Genomic DNA, 13,995 nt, shown 5'->3' with positions numbered 1-13,995 from the left:
TCACCTATTTTGGTCACGTTGTCAGAAGGGACCATTCCCTGGAGAAGGATGTCATGCTTGGTAGGGTGGAGGGTCGACGAAAGAGGGGGAGGCCTTCAAGGAGATGGATTGATATGGTGGCTGTGATGATGAGCTCAAGTATAGCAGGGATTGTGGGGCTGGGGCGGGATCGGGTGGTGTTTCGTTCTGCTGTGCGTGGGGTCACTATGAGTCAGAAACGACTCGATGGCACTTACCAACAACAACAACAACAGCTAACCAAAAGATAGGTGGTTCAAATCCACCCAGAGGCTTCTCAGTGGAAAGACCTGGCTATCTGCTTCTGTGAAGATTATAGCCAAGAAAATGGCTATGAGTTAAAAATCAACTCAATGACACCTAACAACAACAAAGATATATATATATCTTTAAATAAATAAAACTACAATGTGCTCTGTTATTTTGGAGAACTGTACTCTCTATAGGTCAAAGCCTTCTTAATAATCAAGATTGCTATCATTCATTCTGTCCTTTCAATTCTCTTATAATTGCAGCCTTCAGGCTAACATTTATACAAAGCTTACAGTGGATTTGCAAAGGTGTAGTTATTGAAAAAGATTTTAAACCGCTCAGATTAGATATAAACACCATGACCAAATTTAATGAACTGCAGAAAAAGAAAAGTCAATTTTTGCCATGTACCAAGAACAGGCCAGAAAGAACGTGCATGTACACAACACACAAACACACACACACACACACACCCCAAAGCTCCTAGTAATTTTTCAGTCCCCATCTACCCCACAACCACTCAACAAGATTCAAAATCTATTGTCATTTTCTATTTACCAGGTACAGCAGAAGTCTGGCTGATATCAATGCTTATCCAACACTGAACAAGACAGATGTATTGCACCTAAAGATTCCTTACCAAAAAGCAAACAAAACATGTTTATTCACATTCCATTTCCTCTTAGAGAATATCGACCCCAGAGAAAACCATTTCCAGTTTGCATCTCATAATAGCAAATACTTTCAGAATTTCTATTTGGAATGTATCCCTTGGAATGAATTGACTTTCCCTAGGGAATGTTAAGAGAATATTTCCTCCAATGCTTGAGACAGGATAAGATGCTGACCACCAAGACACCTTGCTTGGGTCTTTCAATGAGATTACTGCATCTAAAATTTTCCTTTAGGAGTTTTAAAATAATGTTTTGCCATTTTCAGTACAGAAGGTCAGTTATTTTTCTGACCCTGTGGATTTAAGGCATGGTTCTTTTTGACCAATATCATAATCACCTGGGAACTGGGAAAAATACATACCAGGCCCTCTTCTACTTCAGTGAGCCTAGTCATCTGTGTTCCTCACTGTTTCCTAAGGTGATTTTGATACATATCAGAGCTGGAGAAACACAGTTTTGAAGCATTGACCCACTCTAAGCCAGGGCTTCTCAAACTTGAATGTGCATACAAATCACTTGGGGATTGGATGAAAATGCAGGTGTTATCCAATGGGTCTGCTGTAGATGCCCCAGATTCTGCCCTTCTAACTGGCTCCTAGGTGATGCTGACACTGCTGGTCTGTGGTCCACACTTTGAGTAGCACAGGTCTAGGGTAGTGGTTCTCAACTCGAGGGTGATTTTGCCCCTGAGGGGACATTTGACAATGTGTGGAGACATTTTTGGTCATCACAGCTGAGGAATATAACTGGCATCTAGGGGATAGAAACCAGGGATGCTGTTAACATCCTACAATGCACAGGACAGTCTCCACAACAAAGAATGATCCAGCCCAAACGGAACCACCAGAAGGGAGATCATGAGAATACCCAGGCTTCTGAAGAATGTAACCAGGGTCACCGAACAATTGATGTACAAATTGTTGAATGAGAACCTAAAATGCTGAATAAGCCTTCACCAAAAAACACATAAAATCTTATTTTAAAAAGAAAAAGAATGATCCAGCTCAAATCATCAGAGAACTAAGGTTGAGGAATCTGCTCCGGGACTCATAAGGAAAAGGAAAATCATGGTGAGGAAACTGGCTTAAAACAGAGTGAAAGTGGCAAAGTCACCATATTGCTTCATTAGAAGAATTAATCAAAATTAATATCATTTGCTCAGAACTGCAGCCATTAGAGGATTTGTGATTTACAGAATATGAAAAGGAACCTGGCACGTCTGACCCTGTGGGTCTGAAGGGTCTCAGGCCCCTAAAGGAAAAGTGAGAAATTCTGCCAATCATCAGTCTTCTTACAAACAGCCAACCATGCTCAGAATCCCAGATGAATTCCTAATTTTTTTTTCACTTCTTGTCCAGATAAAGCAAAATCATGTAGACCCACAGAGGAAATGCTTCCTAGAGATTGGATTTCAAATGGTCCTGCTGACTCAATTAAAACAAAATCTGGAAAAACAGGCACACCAGTGTGAATTATCTAGCCTTTTCTGGACTGTCCTCAGAAATTAACTGGATCTTCACTGTGTGCATCCAACATATTGCTGTTAGTTGCTGATGAGTCAGTTCTGACTCACAACGATCACAGGTGTACACAGTAGAACTGCTTGAAAACTCATAGAGTTTTCAAGGCAGGGACCTTTCAGAAGCAGATCATCAGGCCTATCTTCCAAGGTAGTTTTGGGTGGATTTGAACCACCAACATTTTGGCTAGTAGTTAAGTACTTAACTGTTTTCATTACCCAGGGACAATATCCAACATACCTTGTCCAGACTCCACTACTGGCTTTAATTACACAAAAAGTTTGCTGGTCACCTTGATATGTTTAGTTTTACAGCAAGAATTATGGTACAAGGCTGGATTCCTCAACCACATTATGGAGAAATGATACTTTCAAGTCATCTTGCTTGAGGATATATGAGCGTTCTGTCCTACAGGTCTGGGAGGTGAGGTGAAGTGAGCAAGGGCAGGAAGAGAGTGACCCTCTAGCCTCAGGCATTTCAAGGAGCAGCTGGAAGCCTCTGCCCAAGTGTATGAATATCTGTACAACAAGGGATGTCAATAACTTTGGGACACAACATTTTGGGCCTGTTAGTATATTCTACCTAATCTACAGACAAAATCCTATGGCAGCAGGGGAAGAGTTGTGCTAGAAAATTCTAGAAAATAACTGCTAGTTGCAAGTAAGGCAAACTCTGTGATTAACTCGAGTGGATATCATGTTTAACCATACAATAGTCTGCTCAGGTGGAGAGCTCTGAAGGAGAGTTTTCAGTGACTGCAATGGGGGTATTCTGGGCATTACCCACAGCCAGTCAAGGACCTTCTGGATGAAGCTAGGTGAGTGTGGCGGAGGAAAGTAACCTTGGCTTTGGTGTATCTATAGTGAACTTGAAGGTAGGACAGGTGCATTATTAATGAAGGGAGACTGGGCTGTAGAAGAGTGGCCACAAACACCACAGCCCACCCCAAACGTGCCATACTCAGTCTTTGGGACCCGGTTCAAATGCCCCTGCTTACAAGAAGCTAACCCCTTACTCATCCAAGAATGGTGGTTTCCTCATTCATGTTCCCAACATATCTTAGTATGTAGCTTGATCATGGAGTCCTTGGGTGGTACAAATAGTTAACATGCTTGGCTGTTAACTGAAAGGTTGGTGGTTCTAGCCTACCCAGAAGTGCCTCAGAAGAAAGGCCTGGCAATTTATTTCTGAAAATACCACCACTGAAAACACCATGGAGCACAGTCCTACTCTGACACACACTGAGTTGCCGTGAGTCAGAATCAACTTGATAGCAATTGGTTTTGGTTTTAGCTTGATCATAGAGCTTATAACATAGTGTTGAACTTGAGTGAGGGTCTGTATGCATATGTCTGTGTATGTATGAGTTTATCCCAACAGACTGAGCTTTAGGTGGACTTTTGGGTACCTTATTTACCTTTGAACCTACCCAAGTGTTCATCTCAATGGCAAATGTTCAATAAATATTTCAGCATGATAGATATGTCAGAGACTAGAAAGGTGAAGGGGACTGCCAACGGGCAAGGAGGCGCCATCTTCTGACCTCCTCTAACCTCACAAGAGGAAAACAGAATCACCATCAGTAGCCCAAGGCTTCTTCCTGTCACACAAGACATGCTACTTCCCTCCAGCCCTTTCACCAACCATTCCTCCCACAGCACCCCCCACATCTCTGCTGGGTTCAATAATTCACCACAGTGGCCACACAGAACTCACAGATTATCGTGTTTATTAGGGAAGCAATAGGCTACAATTCAAGCTCAGGAACATGCTCAGTCTCTCTCAGCCAGCTGTCTCTCAGCTGACAGTCTCTCTCCCAGCAGTGTGTGTCTCTCCAGGTCTCTCTCAGCAGTGCATGTCTCTCGAGGTCTCTCTCAGCAGTGCATGTCTCTCGAGGTCTCTCTCAGCAGTATGCATCTCTTGAGGTCTCTCTCAGCAGTGTGTGTCTCTTGTGTCTCTCAGTCAGCAGTGGGAGATTCCTTCTGCCTCTAGGAGGGCTCCTTTTGAGCCTGGCAGAGTGGCCGAACTAACCAATTCCAACATCAGAATTCTATACACCTGAGATAGAGCAAACTTCCCAGAAAATTGCTTCACGCTGCTCCCAACAGAAATACCCCAGGTAGATAACAATTAGGTGCTATTCAGTTGCTCACAGCAAATTCCACCATGGAGTTTACAAAGACTTATGGCTAGAAAAGCCACACTATGTAATTTTCTACACTGCAGGAACCCAGATGGGGGGTGTATGAAACACTTCAGAACCATTCAGATTCAAAAGCCTAGTGACCCCATAGAGAGGTCATCTGTTGGGTTTCAAGACCAGCAACCATTCTTCTTTCTTCTGATAACTCCACTAATTTTTCTCTTAAGGAACATCCATTCTTCATCAAATTGGCTCAGGTAAGGCTGACTCTTACCCTGATCACAGAAGTGGGCAATACTCCAAGCCTGGCCAATCAGCATATTGCATTCCCCTTAGGCTCAGTAATTGCTTGAAGCAGCAGCCAAGATATCAGATGACATATTTCACTGCAGAAATCTGCTGCAAAAGACCTCTTTAAAGTGTTAAAAGCACTTTGAAGACTAAGGCGGGCCTGATCCAAGACATGGTATTTTCAATTACCTCATATGCATGTGAAAGCTGGACAATGAATAAGGAAGACCAAAGAAGAGTTAATGGCTTTGAATTGGGTGTTGGCAAAGAATACTGAAAATACCATGGACTGCCAGAAGAATGAACAAAACTGCCTTGAAAGAAGTATAGTCAGAATGCTCCTTAAAAGCGAGGACGGCCAGACTTCGTCTCACCTACTTTGGTCATGTTGTCAGAAGGGACCATTCCCTGGAGAAGGATATCGTGCTTGGTAAAGTGGAGGGTCAGAGAAAAAGGGGAAGGCCCTCAGTGAGATGGGTTAACACAGTGGCTGCAACGATGGGCTCAAGCATAGCAAAGACTGTGAGGGTGGCACAGGACTGGGCTGTGTTTCGTTCTGTTGTATACGGGGTCACTATGCGTCAAAGCCTACTCAATGGAACCTAACAACAACAACAGGCTCAATCATCGCTCTGGGATGGAGCCAAACCAGAGAGAGATCAGTGAGCTTTACATGTGAGTTTTGTTGGAACTCTTCTTTCTGCTGGAGTTGCTAACTGTGAGGATGTCTTAGTCTGAAGCTAACCGGGGCCTTCATATGGGAGAACCTGCTTGAAAGTGAAGCCAGCATGGAGGAGTGCAGACTGGGCACTAAAGAGAAACCGGTCCTGATAACACTGCTGAGCCCCTGGACACAGCCATGCCTGAAAAGTCTCTCTAGAGATCGTCACATATGAGCCAATAACTTCCCTTTTTTCTGCTTAAATCAGTTTGAGTTTTGCTTGCAATTAATGTATCCCTGAATCACACCAAAAAACCTACTACCATTGAGCCAATTGTGACTTATAGTGACCCGAAAGGACAAAGCTGCTCCATAAGGTTTCCAAGACTGTAAATCTTTACAGAAGCAGAGTTCTGCCTCATCTTTTTCACATGGAGCAATCGGTGAATTTGAACCACTGACCTTTTGATTAGCAACCATAAGTTTTAACTGCTGTACCATCAGAGCTCCCTGAATCTCTGAATAATCCATTCTAATTCACTGGGTCCTCTGGAGGACCCCAAAACTATGCAAAGTCTAGTCTTTCTCCTCATCAATGGCTACAATCAAATCCCTGAAGTACAGCGAAATCTGCTAAAGTAATACAGCCACAGCATGCATTCTCATCAAGCCCTCATATAGTGATTTAACAGTTTGGGAGCAACTGGCATTACACAACACTCCAATTGATTTGACATGTTTTCTCCACTTTGCCATGTAGCCAACTAATATCATAAGCAGTTGGTTTAGATAAGAGAAGATTAGAATACTCAATTCCAACCAACCGTGGACTCGGATTTTCTTTTGCTGATATACTTTACCCTTTGGGCCAAAACAGACCCATAGAGACACATGATCTAATATTATTAAAACAGTAAGCAGTCATTATCAGGAGAGGTGGCTCCAATTACACAGACACACCGAGAACTTGGCAGCTAATAAAACGTTATGAATATATCATATTTTCCAAATATCCAGTACAGATTTGAAGTCATGCTAAATAAAGCAAGTCCTTTCTAACCAGTAAATTTGCAAGTAAGAATTAAGTTTCTTTTGACCTTTTTTTTGGTCAGTACTACTTAATTCTATATATGAAACAGAGCTTTTGAAAATTAAAATGCCACATATGTACAAATTATCACTACAATAAATTATAGCTGTTATTATTAGTTCTACAGTGTTGCTCAGAAGGGCTAAATCACCAAGTGCACAGAGGAAGATTCATAACTCTGGGTCAGATAATCTCATCTATGTGATGAAATGAGGCCCCTCCCAAACATATATATATATATATATATGTCTATCTCTCTCCCTCTCTATATGTAAATAGTTGTTAAGGGCCATTGAGTCAATTTTCAACTGATAGTGACCACATGTGGCAGAGCAGAACTGCCCCATAGGGTTTTCTAGGCTGTAATCTTTACAGGAATAGATCAACAGTTCTTTCTCCTACACAGTCCCCACTGTCATAGTGTCAATTCCGACTCACAGCAACCCTACAGAACAGAGTAGAACTACCCCATAGGGTTTTCAAGGCTGCAAATCTTTATGGAAGCAGACTGCCTCATCTTTCTCCCACAGAGAATATCAATATAGGCTTTAAGCAAGCTCACTTGGTTTTGTAGACTTTGTATTTGAAGAATTTTTGCTAATCAGCCAAACGCAAATGGCAGGTAAGAAAATACATAAGGCCTAAATGCTTGATGAGAGATGAGATAGCAAAGAAAACAAATCCTGTTTAAAGAATGTGTATCACAAAGTATGGCAACTCAGCCCAGGTTTACTAAAAGAAGAACAGGATAAGGCTGCAGGAGGGAGAGAGGGAGACTATTACCTGAGCAAGACGAGGTATTTTCCTAATAGAGTGTTTTGTGGATTTGGATGGTGAACAGCTTTTTCCTCTATATTCTTATTTTCCTTCCCTCTGTTGTAACCCTCCTCTCCACCTGGCATAATCACTTGCATGAAATTAACCATATTTGAGTGATGAGCCTATTTGAACAGAAAGTTTCAGGATGTTGTTGTTGTTGTTGTTGTTGTTGTTAAGTGCTGTCGAGTCATCTCTGACTCATAGCAACTCTATGCACAGCAGAATGAAACACCGCCCAGTCCTGAGCCACCTCCATGATTCTTGCTATACTGGAGCCCATCACCACTGCCACCATGTCAATCCATCTTGTTGAGGGCCTTCCCCTCTTTTGTCAACCCTCCACCTTACCAAGCATGACATCCTTCTCCAGGGAATGGTTCCTTCTAACAACATGACCAAAGTATGTGAGACAAAGTCTGGCCAATCTCACCTTCAAGGAACATTCTGGCTGCACTTCCTCCAGGGCAGACCTGTTAGTTCTTTTAGCAGTCCACGGTACTTTTGGCATTCTTCACAAACACCACAGCTCAAAAGCATCAATTCTTCTTTGACCTTCCTTATTCATTGTCCAGCTCTCACATGCATATGAAGTGATTGAAAATACCATGGCTTGTGTCAGGTGCACCTTAGTCCTCAAGGAGACATCATTGCTCTTCAGCACTTGAAAGAGGTCCTTTGCAGCTAATTTGCCCAGTGCTATACATCATCTGATGTCCTGACTGCTGTTTCCATTGCTGTCGATTGTAGAACCAAGCAATGTGAAGTCTATAACAATTTAAATCTTTTCTCCATTTATTGTAATGTTGCTTATAGGACCAGCTGTGAGGATTTTTGTTTTCTTTATATTGAGATGTAATCCATACTGCAGACTGTATTCTTCGATCTTCATCAGTAAGTGCTTCAAGTCATCCTCACTTTCAGCAAGCAAAGTTGTGTTGTTAGCGTATCGCAGGTTGTTAATGATTTTTCCTCCAATCCCAATGACACATTCTTCTTCATATAGTCCAGCTTCTCGGATTATTTGCTTAGCATACAGATTGAATAAGTATGGTGAAAGGATACAACCCTAACACACTCCCTTCTTGATTTTAAACCATGTAGTGTTCCCTTTTTCTGTTTGAATGACAGCCCCTTTTTCTATGTACAGGTTCCTCATGAGTACAATTAAGTGTTCTGGAATTCCCATTCTTCTCAATATTATCCACAATTTGTTATGATCTACACAATCAAATGCTTTTGCATAGTCAACAAAACACAAGTAAATATCTTTCTGATATTCTTTGCTTTGAACCAAGATCCATCTGACATCAGCAATGATATTCCTCATTCCACATCCTCTTCTGAATCCAGCCGGCACCTTTGGAAGTTCTCTGTCAATATACTGCTGCAACCGTTTTTGAATTATCTTCAGTAAAATTTTACTTGCATGTGATATTAATGATATTGTTTAATAATTTCCTCATTCTGCAGGATCACCTTTCTCTGGAATGGGTACAAATATGGATCTCTTCTAGTCAGTTGGCAAGGTAGCTGTTTTCCAAATCTCTTGGCATAACCGAGTGAGTGCATCCAGCAGGGCATCTGTTCGTTGAAACATCTCAGTGGGTATTCCGTCAATTCCTGGAGCCTTGTTCCTCACCAATTCCTTCAGCGCAGTTTTGACCTCTTCCCTTAATACCATTAGTTTTTGAACATATGCCAACTCCTGAAATGGATGAAGATCAACCACTTCTTTTTGGTACAATGACTCTATGTATTCCTTTCATCTTCTTTTGATGCTTCCTGCATCATTCAATATTTTGCCCATAGAATCTTTCAATATTGCCACTCGATGCTTAATTTTTTTCTTCAGTTCTTTCCACTTGAGAAATGCTGAGTGTGTTCTTCCCTTTGGTTATCTAACTCCAGGTCTTTGCACATTTCTTTATAGTAATTGGCTTTGTCTGCTGGAGCTTCTCTTTGAAATCTTCTTTTCAGCTCTCTTAACTTGTCATTTCTTCCATGCTTTAGCTACTCTTTGCTCAAGGGCAAGTTTCAGAGTCTCTTCTGACATCCATTTTGGTCTTTTCTTTCTTTCTCATCTTTTTAATGACCTCTTGCTTTCTTCATTGATGATGCTCTTGATGTCATCCCACAATTCATCTAGTTTTTAGTCATTGGTGTTCAATGCATCAAATCTATTCTTTAGATGGTCTCCAAACTCAGGAGGGATATATATATATATATATCCAAGGTCATATTTTGGCTCTTGTGGACTTGTCTTAATTGTCTTCAACTTCAAGTTGAACATGCATATGAGCAGTTGATAGTCTGTTCCACAATCAGCTCCTGGCCTGGTTTTGGCTGAAGATATTGAGCTTCCATCTCCTCTTGACACAGATGTAGTCAATCTGGTTTCTGTGTACTCCATTGGCAAAGTCCATGTGTATAGCCATTTGTGTTGTTGAAAAAGGTATTTGCAATGAGTAAGTCACTGGTCTTGCAAAATTCTATCATGCTATCTCCAGGATTATTTCAGTCACCAAGGCCAAATTTTCCAACTACCAGTGATTCTTCTTTGTTTCCAACTTTTGCATTCCAATTACCAGCGATAAGCAACACATCTTGATCGCATGTTCAGTCAATTTCAGACTGCAGAAGTTGATAAAAATCTTGAATTTCTTCATCTTTGGCTTGGGTGGTTGGTGCATAAATTTGAATAATAGTAGTATTTATGGGTCTTCCTTGTAGGCATATGGATATTATCTGACAGCATTGTACTTCAGGACAGATCTTGAAATATCCTTTGTGATGATGAATGCCATGCTATTTCTCTTCAATTTGTCATTCCTGCCATAGCAGATCATGTGGTTGTCTGATTCAAAATGGCCAATACCCATCCATTTCAGCTCATTAATGCCTAGAATATCAATCTTTATACGTTCCATTTCATTTTTGACAACTTCCAATTTTCCTAGACCCATACTTTGTACATTCCATGTTCTGATTATTAATAGATGTTTGCAGCTGTTTCTCCTCAATTTGAGTCATGCCATGTCAGCACATGGAGGTCCTGAAAGACTTATTTCATCCATATCATTAAGGTTGGTTCTACTCAGATGAGGCAGCTCTTTCCCAGTCCTATTTTGAGTGCCTTCCGACCCAAGGGGCTCATCTTCCTGCACTATGATGGACAGTGTTTCCAAGCTATTCATAAAGTTGCCCAGTAATGTATCAGACAATGTTTCTCTACTATTCATAAGGTTTTCCCTGGCCAATTTTTGAGACATGGATGGCCTCCTCCTTCTTCCTAGTCTGTCTTAGTCTTTAAGCTGCGTTGAAACTTGTGCATCATGTGCAACTCTGCTGGTGTCTGAAACACCAGTGGCACAGCCTCAAGCCTCACAGCAATGTACAAGCCCCACAGGATGATAGTCTGACAGACAAGTTTGTCTCCCTTAGCTGTTGGAAACCTCTGCATCCTCCCCTTACCTAATTCCTACCTGGAACCTATCATTTTGTGGTCCCTGGCCACTCCCTCCCTTTCCTGGCTCTAGGGGGCTTGGGGCCCAGCCTTGCCTCCTGCCCCTACTATCCTTTCAGGATAGTAGAAATTATTGCCCTCAGGAACTACTCTGTGGATAAGTATATTATTAGTTTCCTTGTGCTGCTTTAACAGAAACACCACAAGTAGGTGACTTAAAAGACAGAAATTTATTTTCTCATAGTTCTGGAGGCAGAAGTACAAACTCAGGGCCCCAGCTCTAGGAGAAGGCTGTCTCTGTGTCTGCTGTAGGGGAAGGTCTCTGCCTCTTTCAGCTTCTTAGTGTTGAAGTTCCTCATTCCATGGCGATCTTCCTTTGGCATCTATCTTCCACCACTTGTGCTGGTTTACCTCTGTATCTATATTGATCCTTATATCACTCAGAAGTGGTTGGGTTTGGGACAAACTCTACACTGATATGACTCCATTAACATAACAATGAAAACCTATTCCATTATTAAAACAGGAGTATATCCACAAGCACATTTGTTAGGACTCCAGTGCATTTTGTGGAGAAACAATTCAATCCCTAACACCAAGTAAGCACATTACTCTAGGGAGGACTACTGGTTTCAGTCCTCTCAACCACATCTGATTCTGGTAAATTTCTACTTGGCAGTTTCCTATCACTGGAATCATTTGTTCTTTCATTTCTGCAGACAGTTTGTGCTCACTGAGTGTCAGGCACTGTACTTGGCCCTGGACAGTGCCTAGATGTCACAGGTGTTCCAGACAGAGGCAAACATCTGGCCTGGCTTCTTCAGATGTCCATGGACAACAGAACAAGTAAAAGCATAAAGATCCCAGAGAACAGCACAATACAGCCAATGAGGGGTTTGTCTCCTTCTCTGTTTTACGTGACTTCATTCATCCCACCACTGTTTGCACAGCATCTACATTAGGCACTGGGACACAGCAATGAACAGAGAAGAAAAAAAAAAATCCTGCCCTTATGGAGCTTGTGACAGAGACAGACAAACTCAAGTATAGAATAATTGCACGTGAGTGGGAGCTCTAGTGGCATAGGGAACTCTGGTGACATAGTGCCTAAGGCATTTGACTGCTAAACAAAAGGCTGGCAGTTCAAACCCACCAGCCACTCCTCAGAAGGAAGATGGGGCAATCTACTTGCGTAGTGATACTGCCTCGGAAGCCCAAGGAGGGGTCTCTATAAGTCGGGTCTGACTCGAGGGCACATAACAACAACAACAACAACGAGTCCCTGGGTGATACCAATGGTTAATGTGATTGCCTGCTAATTGAAAGGCTGAAGATTAACATTAACCCAGAGGCACCTTGGAACAAAGGTGATCTACTTCCAAAAAAAGATCAGCCATTGAAAACTCTATGGAACGCAGTTCTACTCTGACACAGATGAGATTGTTTTGAGTTGAGATCAACTGCAGGGCCACTCATCAGCCAGTGCTAAATGCGAGCCTCCCTCTGTCTCAGTTTCCTCATCTGTCAAATGAGAATTATAATGGGATCATGGGGATACTGTAAAGATTAAATGAGTTAATTCCCATAAAGCATTTGGATCAGTGCCTGGCACATACGTGCTCAATAAATGTCAGCAGTTATTGCTGTGTTCACTGTCTTGCCTGCCACCCAGCATCCAGCTGCCCATCACTTAGCAACAACAGGTAGCTTCTGTGTAGTCTTGGCTGGGGTTGGTACCCATGCACCCAGGCATGACCGCTCTGGGTGAAGATATGCTGTGCTTTGTTTAAGCTCAACAGTGGAAACAGAAAATTGCACAGTCTTCCCCTATGCTGGACAAACTCCACAAATCATGCTCAATGTTTTTTTTTTTTTTTTTTTTTTTCAGATTAGAGGGATAACGGAATTAGGACACAAAGAAGGACTTTAGCCAAGAGAGGACAGCTGTGTTTAATACCAAGAGTGAGTTTCTGCAAGGGATGAGGTATCATGACAAATGAATGTGTGCTGTGGTCAGATGGGCTGGTTTAAATCTGAGTTTACCACTTACGTGCTGCCCTTGGATCACCACATTTCTGCCTTAAGCCTGTACAAATGGGCCAAGAGGGCACATAGCATCCTGGGAAAGAACAAATGCATGGGTCTGGGGTATAGTAGATGCTCAGTTAATGAAAACTCCTCCTCTGCCTTTTTTTAAAACAAGAAACAATCCATTTCTATGTTGGAATTGCAAATGTCTTGTAAGTTACTTTCTGGATCCAGGTAATCAGAAGGTATATGTTTTACAGACACAAATTTGAGGGTAGTAAAGTGATTAAGCACTTGACTCCTAACCAAAAGGGTGGTAGTTCAAACCCACCAGCTGCTCCACAGGAGAAAGACATGGCAGTATGCTTCTGCAAAGATTTACAGCCTTGGAAATCCTATGGGACAATTTTACTCTGCTCTGTGGGGACACTATGAGTTGGAATCAACTCCATGGCAATGGGTTTGGATTTTCGGTAAGTCTTGTATAGGCAAATAGGAATAAAACTAAAGAGTAAAGACACAAAGCAAGTATAGGTATGTTAAGGACAGAATTTGCAACTAAAATATGGGGAACAGCATGTTGTAGCACTGGCCAAACATCACTGAGCAAGGACATTAATGTGACAGGCAGTGGGGGCCCAGTGGTAGAATTCTCTCCTCTTGTTCAGGAGACCTGGGTTCAATTCCTGGCCAATGTACCCCATGTAGAGCCACCATCAACTATCAGTGGAGGTTTGTGTATTGCTGTGATGATGAACAGAGTCCAGCAGTGCTTCCAGACTAAAACAGACTGGAACAAAGGCCTGGTGATCCATTTCCAAAAACTTAGCCAAGGAAAACCCTATGAGCCACAATACTCTAATGTGCAATCAGTCATGGGGATGGTGCAGGACCAGGTGGCATTGCCTCATGTTGTGATTGGAGTCACCATGCATCAGGGATCAACTTAGTGACAGCTAAGAACAAAAGAGGGAACTCTGGTAGCATAGTGCCTAAGGCACTTGACTGCTCACCAGAAGGCTGGCAGTTCAAACCT

The sequence above is a fragment of the Orycteropus afer genome, unplaced genomic scaffold (assembly GCF_000298275.1).
Source record: "Orycteropus afer afer isolate SDZICR_OR568_19922 unplaced genomic scaffold, OryAfe1.0 scaffold00288, whole genome shotgun sequence".
Taxonomy (NCBI): domain Eukaryota; kingdom Metazoa; phylum Chordata; class Mammalia; order Tubulidentata; family Orycteropodidae; genus Orycteropus; species Orycteropus afer.
This window is presented reverse-complemented; position numbering follows the sequence as displayed.